Raw genomic sequence first — 13,001 nt, 5'->3', positions numbered from 1 at the left:
AGACAATGTTCTGACATCCAATTGGACACAGGTATTTAATAATCGACAAAATTCTGAATTTCCTTCAGTGATGCGGTCAGTATATGAAAGTTGTCTTGTGACCCCATGGGTTATTTTCAAGGCATTTCTCTATGATCACATGAACATTGAACCTTTCTCTTAGAAACAACACATGCGCGTATTTTTTTGGGGGGCTTTGGGGCGCCAGCCCCTGGGGTCAAAGCAGGGGCGGCAAAATCGAAGGGGCGGCGGGAAGAAGAGGGGCGGCAAAAGAGGTGCGGCGGAAGAAGGGGCGGCTAAAAGAATTAGTTTTAAAAAAAGGGCGGAAAATGTGAAAAAATTGTACTATACATCAAAATGTGTTGCTTTTGGGGCGGTAGCGCCTATAAATCTTCTTTTTTTTTGCTCGTCACTTTTTCAAACGACCGTAAAATAATTGGGCAACCTTTTAGGGCTGTTGAGGAAGGGGCGGCAAAATTTGATTTTCTTGCATGTGACGTATCATCCCGTAAATATGGCGGACTACTCAAATGCATTCAACAAAAGCATGATTGCAATCTACCGTGACAGTTCGTCTCACACACATAACCCTGCACTACGATCAAATAGGTTGATGACAACATTTGATTGAATGGACTGCACTCCGCCATAACTACGGTGAAGGACACCGGCTCAAATCCTTTATTTGGAGCCAATCGATAATTTCATGCAGGGCCTCTATGGATGCAATATTGATTTCGGTGTAAGAAATAACAATGTCAGCGATCGTACCTTATAAACGTCATGTTAGTGGGTTAAACATGCCATATAAATGTGTTCATGATGTATGGGAACAAACCAACAGTTCGATGACGTCGTTTAAACGATACCCCGCTCGTTAGGTAGTTGTCCAACTCCCCTCACTCAAACTTAAAGGGCATATATATTGCCCGGACAACATCATATCATTGGCAAGCTAATATTATGAGGACAATGAAGATGACTCCTTTTTTTTGAGAAAATAAGTCGTTTAAAATTGATATTCCGCAAAAACCAACTGTAAGCGGTGAATTCATTCGAACGAGACAGATTTGACCAAGATAAAAAAACAACTGATTTCATGAAATGAAGTGTGACAGCTTTGAGAGAATGGACTGTCAACACTATCAATGCACAGAACGTATACTGTTTTTGTTATCAGAAAAAACTCTGAATCAAGTATTACAAACTTAATGGTTTTTACACATGGATAAAATCAGACCGCTTCTTCATTATATATTAGTAAATTGTGATATTACAATTGAATACATGAATACAAAAGCCACCCAAGTCCATGGGAAGTGATTTTGAGAGAAAAACCTGTATCATTTTAATTTCTTCAGTTAGATTTACCTGGTCAATATGGTAAGTTATACGTGCAAATGAGTGGATTAACCTGTATTAGGTATGACGATTAGCATTTCAGGGACTTCGTGGGGTTCATTTTAAATTTTGGACTTGGGTGGTTTTTGAATCATATACAAAGACAACAATGTTAGAATGAGATTACAACTAGTAAGATAATACAAAATAAAGCACACAGGTATGTATAATGTTGATAAGCATTCTGCCATGTAATATATACCACACACTTTCCTTTATTAAACCCATTTTTTTTCAAAAGTCACTCTCTAGCAATGAATGTGACAAGTGGACTTTTATACATACTGGATTTCAATCAATGTGTTACAAGACTCAAATCATGGAATTGGGTGATTCTTTCATACATGCTATTTTTCACATGCTCAATAGACACAGAGGATGAATTTGAGTTGTTCTTTCATACATATGACAGGCCTATGTATAGCAACAATTTCCCATGCTTAACTCAAATCGGCCAAAGTATGGACTTGGGTGGCTTTTGTATTCATATTCATATGTATATCAACATGATGAGAAATGTTTGGACTAAAAAATAAAAAAATATTTTAGATCAATATGTTTCCGTAAGAGCTTAGAATTTAAGCGTGACACATACGGTATTTATTATGCAAATAAACAATTTCAATGGGCCGGGATCTAACCTTTTGTTGTCCATTCCCAATTTATTGTGCCATCAATGAACATGAGAAGAGCTATGGGGCTCATGTGTTATGTACTGCTCGTGAACATAATAGTGTCCTCTTCATTTACGTACGTCATCAGCTCGCTGCATTGAAAATCAATTTAGCTTCGGACGGTGGAAGGACTCGTGCGAGCCCGCATTTTACCAACACGGTTTCTCTTTTTTCAGGATACTTGTTTAATTTTTGCAATAGATATGCCCTTTTAAGTGTGAAAGTTTGAAAATTCCAACCCAGAAGGTCATCTTTGACCAATATTTTAACTATTTTTTTTGTAAACGTAATCGGACTGTTTGACCCCCCCCACCCCAATAAGATTTTCGCTTATAGGGGTCATCAAACTTTTGGTATGTTCCTTAACTTCAACCCAAATGAAACTGTCATAACATCCGGAACCGAGTTGGTACGGGAATTTCCCCACGCACATACAGCTCTGGAATAAGGCCAATGCGGGCTAAGCAAACAACGGGTGCTTGCAGAGGTGACACCGAAGGGATTGCCATGTTTTTGGAACATCCTACTGGAGTGGACTGACCTGGTAATTGTTCCGGTTTGTGTTGAAAAGCAGAAGCCTATCAATTTGCTATAATCACCAATTGTAGTACGGGGGAAACATCACAACCCCTAGGCTCCCGTGGGCATTTCATGTTCGTTTCGACCTTTCGTATTGACAATACACGTTTTTCCCATCAGACCTAAATTTTTAGGCAAAAAAGGTATTTAATACGAAAGGGCAACATTTTCAAATGATCGACTCCCAGCTACATACACTTGAAGTAAATATCATTAGATTTATCAAGTTTGCTTCGATGACTGTTAAAATGTCATATCAATTTTTAATAATTTGTCATGAAATTTGTATTATATCGCGAATTTCACAAAATCAAAGTTATTTGATATCAGAAGGACATTCTTCGTATTCAGAATGCAATTCGAATGCCTGGTGTGCTCTGAGGCCTAATCCGTGATTCCAGCGAAAGTGTAAAAATTACCTATGAATTATCTAAAAGTGTATGAAATGTCATGAAAATTGTCATTAGGTATTTTTGAAATATTGCCAAAGTTGATGCCCCATTCAAATACATGTAAATACATGTAGCTAATTTCGCTACTTAAGTAGAGAAATTACATATTCATGTAAAATATCTTATTTTGTCTCTAATACACGGCTTTCGGATTAACCCCTAGCAAAGGTGCCAAAATATGAATTTTGATGATTTTTACGATCCTCCGGATGAGCTATTCACTGAATAGGCCTTTAAAGGAAGTCTCCAGCAATCACAACAGTATGCCTTATATGAAGAAAAATAATTATCAAGCACGAATCACGTGGTTTAAAAAAAAACACCTCATAATGACCAAAACACGAATAAAACCGTCCGTCTCTCAACACGCAATATTCAAAATTCCCGGGCGCCGAAATTGTCGAGTGCAATGACGTCCCAGTAATACAATGAAGGCTGATTATGGAAAACATGTGCTCATTAGAATCTCCTTAATAAACTTGAGTGTACTCAATTAGCCGACTCTCTCAGGACTTGGTACGTTTATCGTGACAGGGCCTGTCAACAAATTTATAATGACATAGGTTTTAATCAATGTCTTTGGTACAATAGAAATATTAGGTCCAAAACCAAGAGGTTTTTTTGTTATGATGAGTGGTGTGACATGGGTATTGTGTATATTAACGACTTTTTAAATCCTCACTTACCAAGTGGTAAATTGGTTTTGGACTTTGTTATCTCAAATCAAGATAGGAGGAAATATAATTTTCTCATGAAATGTATTCCCAGCTCGTGACTTCGGGGTTCAATTGCTGATAATATAGAGAGTTTGACGATTGCCTTTTAGGCATGAAACTCAGAGTAACGACTACCTATTCTGGAAGGTCTGTTCTTTGAATTTTTATACGCTCTCCCTTTTGGGATTGAGCACTTTATTCAAAAGATAGTCTAACTTGAGTAAAATGTTGTTAATACGCTCCTGTTTTGCAGTTGAGCACTTTCTGACTATCTCCGATAGACAGACTGACTCTGAATAGTCTTTGGCTGTGTTGACACCATGGAATGTATATTCTTTCACATTCCCAAGTGATGGTAGTCCACCCAAAGCATTTCATCGTGTCGTCTGACGATTGCCTTTTAGGCATGAAACTCAGAGTAACGACTACCTATTCTGGAAGGTCTGTTCTTTGAATTTTTATACGCTCTCCCTTTTGGGATTGAGCACTTTATTCAAAAGATAGTCTAACTTGAGTAAAATGTTGTTAATACGCTCCTGTTTTGCAGTTGAGCACTTTCTGACTATCTCCGATAGACAGACTGACTCTGAATAGTCTTTGGCTGTGTTGACACCATGGAATGTATATTCTTTCACATTCCCAAGTGATGGTAGTCCACCCAAAGCATTTCATCGTGTCGTCTGACGATTGCCTTTTAGGCATGAAACTCAGAGTAACGACTACCTATTCTGGAAGGTCTGTTCTTTGAATTTTTATATATATATATATATATATATATATATATATCAATGTGCGTTCAAAAGAAGGGCACGTGTAAGAGCTTGTAACTGACTGCATTAAAATGTATCTCTTTTGTTTAGTCAAGTGGTTATTAGTCCCACTTCAAGACAAAAGACACTATCTCATGCGCTTCGTCTGAATAAACATGAATGAACTCGCGATACCATTCAACGAGGATTATGTCGGGACCCAGTGCTACTCTCCTTATCATATTATTTTGAAACTAGCTTTACGCTTCAATTAATATTCTTAGACAGGCCTATATATATTATTTAATAAAGGCTCGTCAGCTTTATCAATTTCATATTCTAATTTACTACAAAAAGCCTATTGAAATCTCAATCCCTCTCCACTTCCCCTCCTGTTTCCCCTCCCCTACCTTCTCCATATTTCCCCTCCCGTCTCCCCTCTATCTGTACTCGCTCTTTCAAACTTGACCCCCTCCTATAATACCCCACTCGCACTCCTGTTTCCCCCTCCCCAGTGACGTTGTCGGGGTTTTTCTGTTAGGAGTGCGTGGGCGATTCTCAACGGGAAACATTTTTACCAAAATGGGCAAAATATGGCAGACAAAGGCCTAAAAGCGTAAAATATCACGGCGGCCAGCATCCAACAGGGGAGGGTCAAGAAGGAAGACGAAGATGTCCCATGGGGGGGGGGCTCCCCCCATGGCTACCGTTAATGCACCTCCCTGTCCACTTCCAATACCCTCCCTCTTCTCCTCCCTACCCCCTCTCTTACCAGGCACAACCTATGACATGTTACATGTATATATTTAGAAATGTTATGCACCTGATTTACTCTCCCAGAAGTATGGTACACTGCTTGCTGAAGTAAAACCAGGCCATTTTTACGGGAACTTAATCTCCTTGAAGTTGAAGTCATGACAAAACTTCGTTTCGCAAACTGATTTCGTGTACGTGATGAGCACACACAAAACTATATACCAAGTGTGACGTTTGGAACAAAAATATATTTTAATGTAATTCATTCAGTAATTTTCAGCAACATGTGGCATGTTTTTTACCCAAACCAAATTAGATTTCCAATAATTGGTCTTTTAACTAGATCATACATAAGAGGTAATTATGTAGTCTATGAGGAAATATGCAAACTATTGTTCTTAAATATGACGCATTTTCATCATAATTTACGGCACACTATAGATTCTCGCGTTAACTTCCACTTCCAGCTGTTTTAATGGCAGAGTGGTTTTGAAAACATAATCCTTTATAATCCTCTCGACGTTAAAGTGTGTGGTTTCAAACTTCATTTCGCAAACTCTCTAATGTTAACATTTTTGATGATATCACTTCTGGTCTTCTTCATGCTCAAAAGGTTCCAAGGTTTTCTTATTATATTTTGACAGGCACTATAATACCACAGAGTCGTATTGATTTTTGGGAAACTGTTGTTGAAAAAGATTCTGATGATGATGGAAGAAACGGACTGGGAAGAAATTCATTTACGTAATTTTAAATGTTCTATCGATACAAGGCTCCGCTCCTTTTATTTCAATGTTTTCCATAAGGCAATTGCATTTAATGATTTTTTATTCAAAATTAATCGGAAAGATTGCTAACTTTGTGATTTTTGTAATAAATTTCCTGAATCAATTATTCACATCTTTTGTGAGTGTGATCATGATAAACCTATTTGGGATAACTTTGTTCAAATCATTCAAGATTAACATGATATTGATTTTTCCATTTCAAATTTTGATATGATCTTTGGGATTTGTAAAGATAATTTCATTTCATATTTAACTTTATGTTTAAATTACTATATTTATGTTTGCAAACTTCAAAAAAAGAGCCGAATTTTGTGAGTTGTAAGGTTTTTATTAAAAACAACAGAGATACCGAGTATTTTATTGCCAAAAAAAGGGAAAACTTTCTGCCCATTTCAAAAAGTGGAGGTTCGATTTTTAAATATTTCTTTTGGTATGTTTTGTATCCTGTTTAATTTTTTAAAGACTGGTTTTCAGATAACATGATTCTTTGAGTAATATTCTTGATTGTATAGTTTTATGTAGTAACACTTTGTCATTAATGCTACGTATGTAATTCTCTGTGATCTTTAATGATTTTTGTGATTCTTCTTAATTGTTCTTTTGTTTTCTTTTTTAAAAAAAGCACTGGCACCGAAGCGTGTGCACAGTGGAAAAGAGAAAAAAAAAGTTATTTCAAATTTATATATTAAAATACCACTTCAAATGCCCCATTGTTTAAAATTACCCATCTGAAGAGCACCGACCAGATCAGATGGTTCATGACTTAACTCAATTTAGTCACTTTTGCTACACAAAGATACAAATTTGGCCCAAGCTGTTTTAGGACTACTTTTCACAATTGGCCATATCTTTGCATGTAGACCACATATTTTATATTATTGAAACACAGCTTAAAGGATCTCGACAGTATTTTTTGTGGGACATGAGAGCACATCAGACATATCGAATTGCATTCTGAATAGGAAGATTGTCTTTCTGATATCAAATAATTTTCATTTTTTGAAAGTCACGATATAATACAATGTTTATTAAAATTTGATATTTTTCCCATTTTTGATATATAACAGTCCTCGAAGTAAATTATATAAATCTAATGACATATTCTTAAAGTGTATGTAGCAGGGAGGAAAAGCCGACGGTCAATTGACAATTTTGACCTTTCATATTGAAGATATGGATTTTTTTCCCAAAAAGACCTAATTTTTTTTGGTGTTTTGGGAAAAAAAATCCATATCTTCAATAGGAAAGGTCAAAATTTTCAATTGATCGTCGGCTTTTCATCCCACCTACATACACTTTAAGTATAAATCATCAGATTTATAAAGTTTACTTCAAGTACTGTTAAATATCAAAAATATCAATTTTTAATGATTTGCCATAAAATGTGTATTAAATTGCGAATTTCAAAAATCAAAATTATTTGATATCAGAATGACATTCTTCGTATTCAGAATGCATTCGATATGTCTGTGTTAATGTCCCACAATAAATACTGTCCAAACGTTCATACCCCAGCCCTTAAGGGATCTCGACAGTATTTTTTGTGGGACATGAGAGCACATCAGACATATCGAATTGCATTCTGAATAGGAAGATTGTCTTTCTGATATCAAATAATTTTCATTTTTTGAAAGTCACGATATAATACAATGTTTATTAAAATTTGATATTTTTCCCATTTTTGATATATAACAGTCCTCGAAGTAAATTTTCTAAATCTAATGATATATTCTTAAAATGTAGCTGGGAGGAAAAGCCGACGATCAATTGAAAATTTTGACCTTTCATATTGAAGATATGGATTTTTTTCCCAAAAAGACCTAATTTGTTTTGGTGTTTTGGGAAAAAAATCCATATCTTCAATACGAAAGATCAACATTTTCAATTGATCGTCGGCTTTTTATCCCACCTACATACACTTTAAGTATAAATCATCAGATTCATAAAGTTTACTTCGAGTACTGTTAAATATCAAAAATAACAATTTTTAATCATTTGCCATTATGTGTATTACATTGCGAATTTCAAAAAATCAATATCATTTGATATCAGAAGGACATTCTTCGTATTCAGACAGTTATGTCACGATTTAGGGGGAATTTAGTATGAGGTTTTCATTTCTGATATTTTTCCTCACAATACAATGAAAAACAAAAGCAATAGCATTACAAACCCTAATAAAACAAAGTCAAACATAAGAATAATTAAAAAAGAATAAAAATATATTTCTTTTATTTTTAATTGTATTATGAGGAAAATTATTAGAATTGAAAATAAGCATCTAAAAAGTCATTCTTATGTTTGACTTTGTTTTATTAGGATATATAAATATATTTCTTTTGTTTTTCATTGTATTATGAGGAAAATTATGAGAATTGAAAATGAGCATCTAGAAAAAGTTATTCTTAGGGTTTGAAAATCTATTTCTTTTGTTTTACATTGTATTATGAGGAAATGATTAGAATTGAAAATAAGCATCTAGAAAAAAATCATTCTTATGTTTGACTTTGTTTTATTAGGATCTGTAAATATATTTCTTTTGTTTTTCATTGTATTATGAGGAAAATTATGAGAATTGAAAATAAGCATCTAGAAAAAGTCATTCTTATGTTTGACTTTGTTTTATTAGGATCTGTAAATCCATTTCTTTTGTTTTTTATTGTATTATGAGGAAAATTATGAGAATTGAAAATAAGCATCTAGAAAAAAAGTCATTCTTATGTTTGACTTTGTTTTATTAGGATATGTAAATATATTTCTTTTGTTTTTCATTGTATTATGAGGAAAATTATGAGAATTGAAAATAAGCATCTAGAAAAAAGTCATTCTTATGTTTGACTTTGTTTTATTAGGATCTGTCAGTAAATATATTTCTTTTGTTTTTCATTGTATTATGAGGAAAATTATGAGAATTGAAAATAAGCATCTAGAAAAAAGTCATTCTTATGTTTGACTTTGTTTTATTAGAAAATGTAAGTATATTTCATTTGTTTTTCATTATATTATGAGAAAAATTATGAGAATTGAAAATAAGCATCTAGAAAAAAGTCATTCTTATGTTTGACTTTGTTTTATTAGGATCTTTAAATCCATTTCTTTTGGTTTTTTATTGTATTATGATTAAAATTATGATAATTGAAAATAAGTATCAAGAAAAAAGTCATTCTTATGTTTGACTTTGTTTTATTAGGATATGTAAATACATTTCTTTTGTTTTTCATTGTATTATGAGGAAAATTATGAGAATTGAAAATAAGCATCTAGAAAAAAAGTCATTCTTATGTTTGACTGTGTTTTATTAGAAAATGTAAATATATTTCTTTTGTTTTCATTGTACTATGAGGAAAATTATGAGAATTTAGATTTACAACCCCTTATAAAACAAAGTCAAACATACGAATAACTTCTTTCTAGATGCTTATTTTCAATTCTTTTTCTCATATACAATGAAAACAAAAGCAATAGCTTTACAAACCCTAATAAAACAAAGTCAAACATAAGAATAATTAAAAAAGAATAAAAAATATTTCTTTTGTTTTTCATTGTATTATGAGAAAAATTATGAGAATTGAAAATAAGCATCTAGAAAAAATTTGTTGTTATGTTTGACTTTATTTTATTAGGATTTGTAAATATATTTCTCTTGTTTTTCATTGTATTATGAGGAAAATTATGAGAATTGAAAATAAGCATCTAGAAAAAAGTTATTGTTATGTTTGACTTTATTTTATTAGGATTTGTAAATATATTTCTTTTGTTTTTCATTGTATTATGAGGAAAATTATGAGAATTAAAAATGAGCATCTAGAAACTTAGTTATTCTTATGTTTGATTTTGTTTTATTAGGGATCGAAAATCTATTTCGTTTGTTTTACATTGTATTATGAGGGAAATGATAAGAATTGAAAATAAGCATCTAAAAAGTCATTCTTATGTTTGACTTTGTTTTATTAGGATCTGTAAATATATTTCTTTTGTTTTTCATTGTATTATGAGGAAAATTATGAGAATTGAAATTAAGCATCTAGAAAAAAGTCATTCTTATGTTTGACTTTGTTTTATTAGGATCTGTAAATCCATTTCTTTTGTTTTTTATTGTATTATGAGGAAAATTATGAGAATGGAAAATAAGCATTGAAAAGAAGCATCTAGAAATTTTTATGTTTGACTTTGTTTTATTACGGTTTGTAAATCTAAAAATAATTATGAGAATTACAAATTTATTGAAAAGTTTGAATCTTTATATTAAGTTTTGTATTTTGTCTTTTACTTTATCCCGCATTATACGGTACCGTATATTGTTTAGTGTCTCAAATGAGTATGAGGTATTAGGGTTTCTTTTCAAAACATGTCCGTTTTTTCCGACCCTAAATCGTGCCGCAGAATGCAATTCGATATGTCTGATGTGCTCTAATGTCCCACAATAAATACTGTCCACACGTTCATACTCCACCCCTTAAGTAGTAGCTTAAGAAATTACTTTGACGACCAAGTAATATTCAATACAATCAATAAGTGATATAAATATTTGCCTAGTACTATTTTCTAAATTGTATAAATTGTTTTGTTACAACCGGTATCCAAATTTCTTTAATTATGGCAGTATCGCACTTTATAAACGAATGACATGCCATATTATAGTCCCAGGTCATATATAGGTTCAAGTGCGTTCATCAAACCACAGATGATCATACCGTAATCATGGTCATAACATCTGTGACTGAATTTCCCCACACACATCCCGCTCCGGAATAAGGCCAATACGGGGGTAACGAGGAAACGTTATGATACCAATCAAAACTGGGCAAACGATTATGGCAAGCCAAAAGGCCCATTACGTATTGCGACAACGCGTTGCTTTGGGAAAGCAACGCGATGCTAAGCGCCTTCTGAAAGCAACGTGTTGCTTTCGCAAACAACACGTTGTTGTCATTCTTTACGTCTTGTGGCGACAACCAATCACAGCGACTCTTACAGGATATCTAGTACCGCTAAGGCTAGTGCCACTAAGGCGGGATGGACATAACCAACAGCTCTTCAAAGCGACGATATGATTGGCCAAGCAAAAACTCGGCCTGGGCGCCTCTGACTTGAGTATAGAGTACCGAAGTGATGACGTCACAGAAAACTTTTTGCATTTCAGCGTTTTGAAAACCATGTATCGGTGGAGCATGATGAAAAACATCCACAGTCCAAATTTGGTGGGAATCGGATCCTGGGGCCAATACAGGCCGCATGAACCAGGCCAATTTACACTGATTTCAATGGGGTTCTAATTTAGGTATTCATGCGGCCAATTCGGCCCTCATGATCCGATTCCCACCAAATTTGACTGTGGATGTTTTTCAACATGTTCTACTAAAATATGGTCATGAAAATGCTGAAATGTAAAAAAGAACATTTTATGATGTATCACTTCAGTACTCTATGTAAGCAACGCGTTGCTTTCGAAAGCAGCGAGTTGCTTTGGCGAAAGCAACGCGTTGTCGCAATACGTAATGGGCCTTTTGGCTTGCCATCAACGATGCTTTGAGGTCACTCTGAGGGGAATTGATGATGTTAATAATGGGCTTTTAACGTGTTTCAGTGAATCCCACAAAATGTCCGCTACAATTCATTTGTACTTTCAGCACTTATTTTTGAGAGTCCGCTCCGTTCAAGGGGACAAAAAATATCCGCCGTGGACAAACGTGTCCATCTCTACTACCACTGATTATACGTAATTGAACATTTGTAGAAATTCAATTTATTAGGTATGAATAATAAGAACAATTAAAAATTCCAAACACAAACTTGGGAATATGGAAGAAGATACAGTTTGTTTTCTCTAATAAACACAGCAAAAATAAAAACTGGGAGGTCTTTCGGTGAGTGCTTTGACCCGGGGTCATGGGTGAGATTTACTATTGGATGAGAAGCACCTGTATTAATTTGGCCCATAGCGGTGCTGAAAATACACAACTTTTCAAAAAATGAGTCTTAATTGAGTAAATTAATGTTAAACAAAAGGGGTCATTCGGTGAGAGCTTAGACTACCCCGTAGTCCACTTGCCCATTGTGCATACTCTGGATATTGTATTTAAGCTTAAAACTCTGATTTAATTAATGTGTGCACAATTGATAGATTTTCACATCTGATCTTTTCAGTCGCCCTACTCCCTCTGTTTGTTAGCTTCCCAAGTGGACTACTGACTTTGGATTGTGGTTTACATGCTTAAGACGGCTGTCTATGAGCCTCTATGGATGAGATTGTCGGAAATCTGGCCTACTAAAATTGGCCATGATGTAATGCATCTTTAAATGGATCTGGCTTGTGATTGGTCGTCCAGATCTCGTTATTGTTTAAATCCTCCCGACACGTACCATTATCATTAACTATACATGGTACACAATTATCTATGGAATGCGGCGCTTTTGTGCTGGCGCAAAAGTTAGTGGATGAACGTATGTTACGGCTGCCTTCGCAAACAGCACGAACTCGCAAACCAGTTTGCGTATCGGTCTTTGACGACGGAAACGCAAACTTTATCGGGTAAGGAGAATATAAGATACAATCGTACGTATGAAGATTACACGTCGTTTTAAGGGCGCGGTACACCAAATAACTATGTAAAATGATGTATATTATAATAGATAGATATTTAGCAAATAGGGTGTTTATTGCTTAAAGCAAATAATACTTTCAATAATAGTGTTTAGAAAGTGTTACAAGTAAATATATTGATATATTGAAGTGTTTAAATAAGTATTTAAAACCTGGACATTTTTAACAGATGAATCAGGGTCCTCTCCTTTCTTTATGGCAGAAATTTTAGATGCATGATACACTTTTTGCATGAGTGAGTGATTTAGAATAGGCCTACTAAATTCTTCAAACCGAATCATG

Source organism: Amphiura filiformis, chromosome 18 (genome assembly GCF_039555335.1).
Source record: "Amphiura filiformis chromosome 18, Afil_fr2py, whole genome shotgun sequence".
Taxonomy (NCBI): Eukaryota; Metazoa; Echinodermata; class Ophiuroidea; order Amphilepidida; family Amphiuridae; genus Amphiura; species Amphiura filiformis.
Note: the sequence above shows the minus strand (reverse complement) of the source record.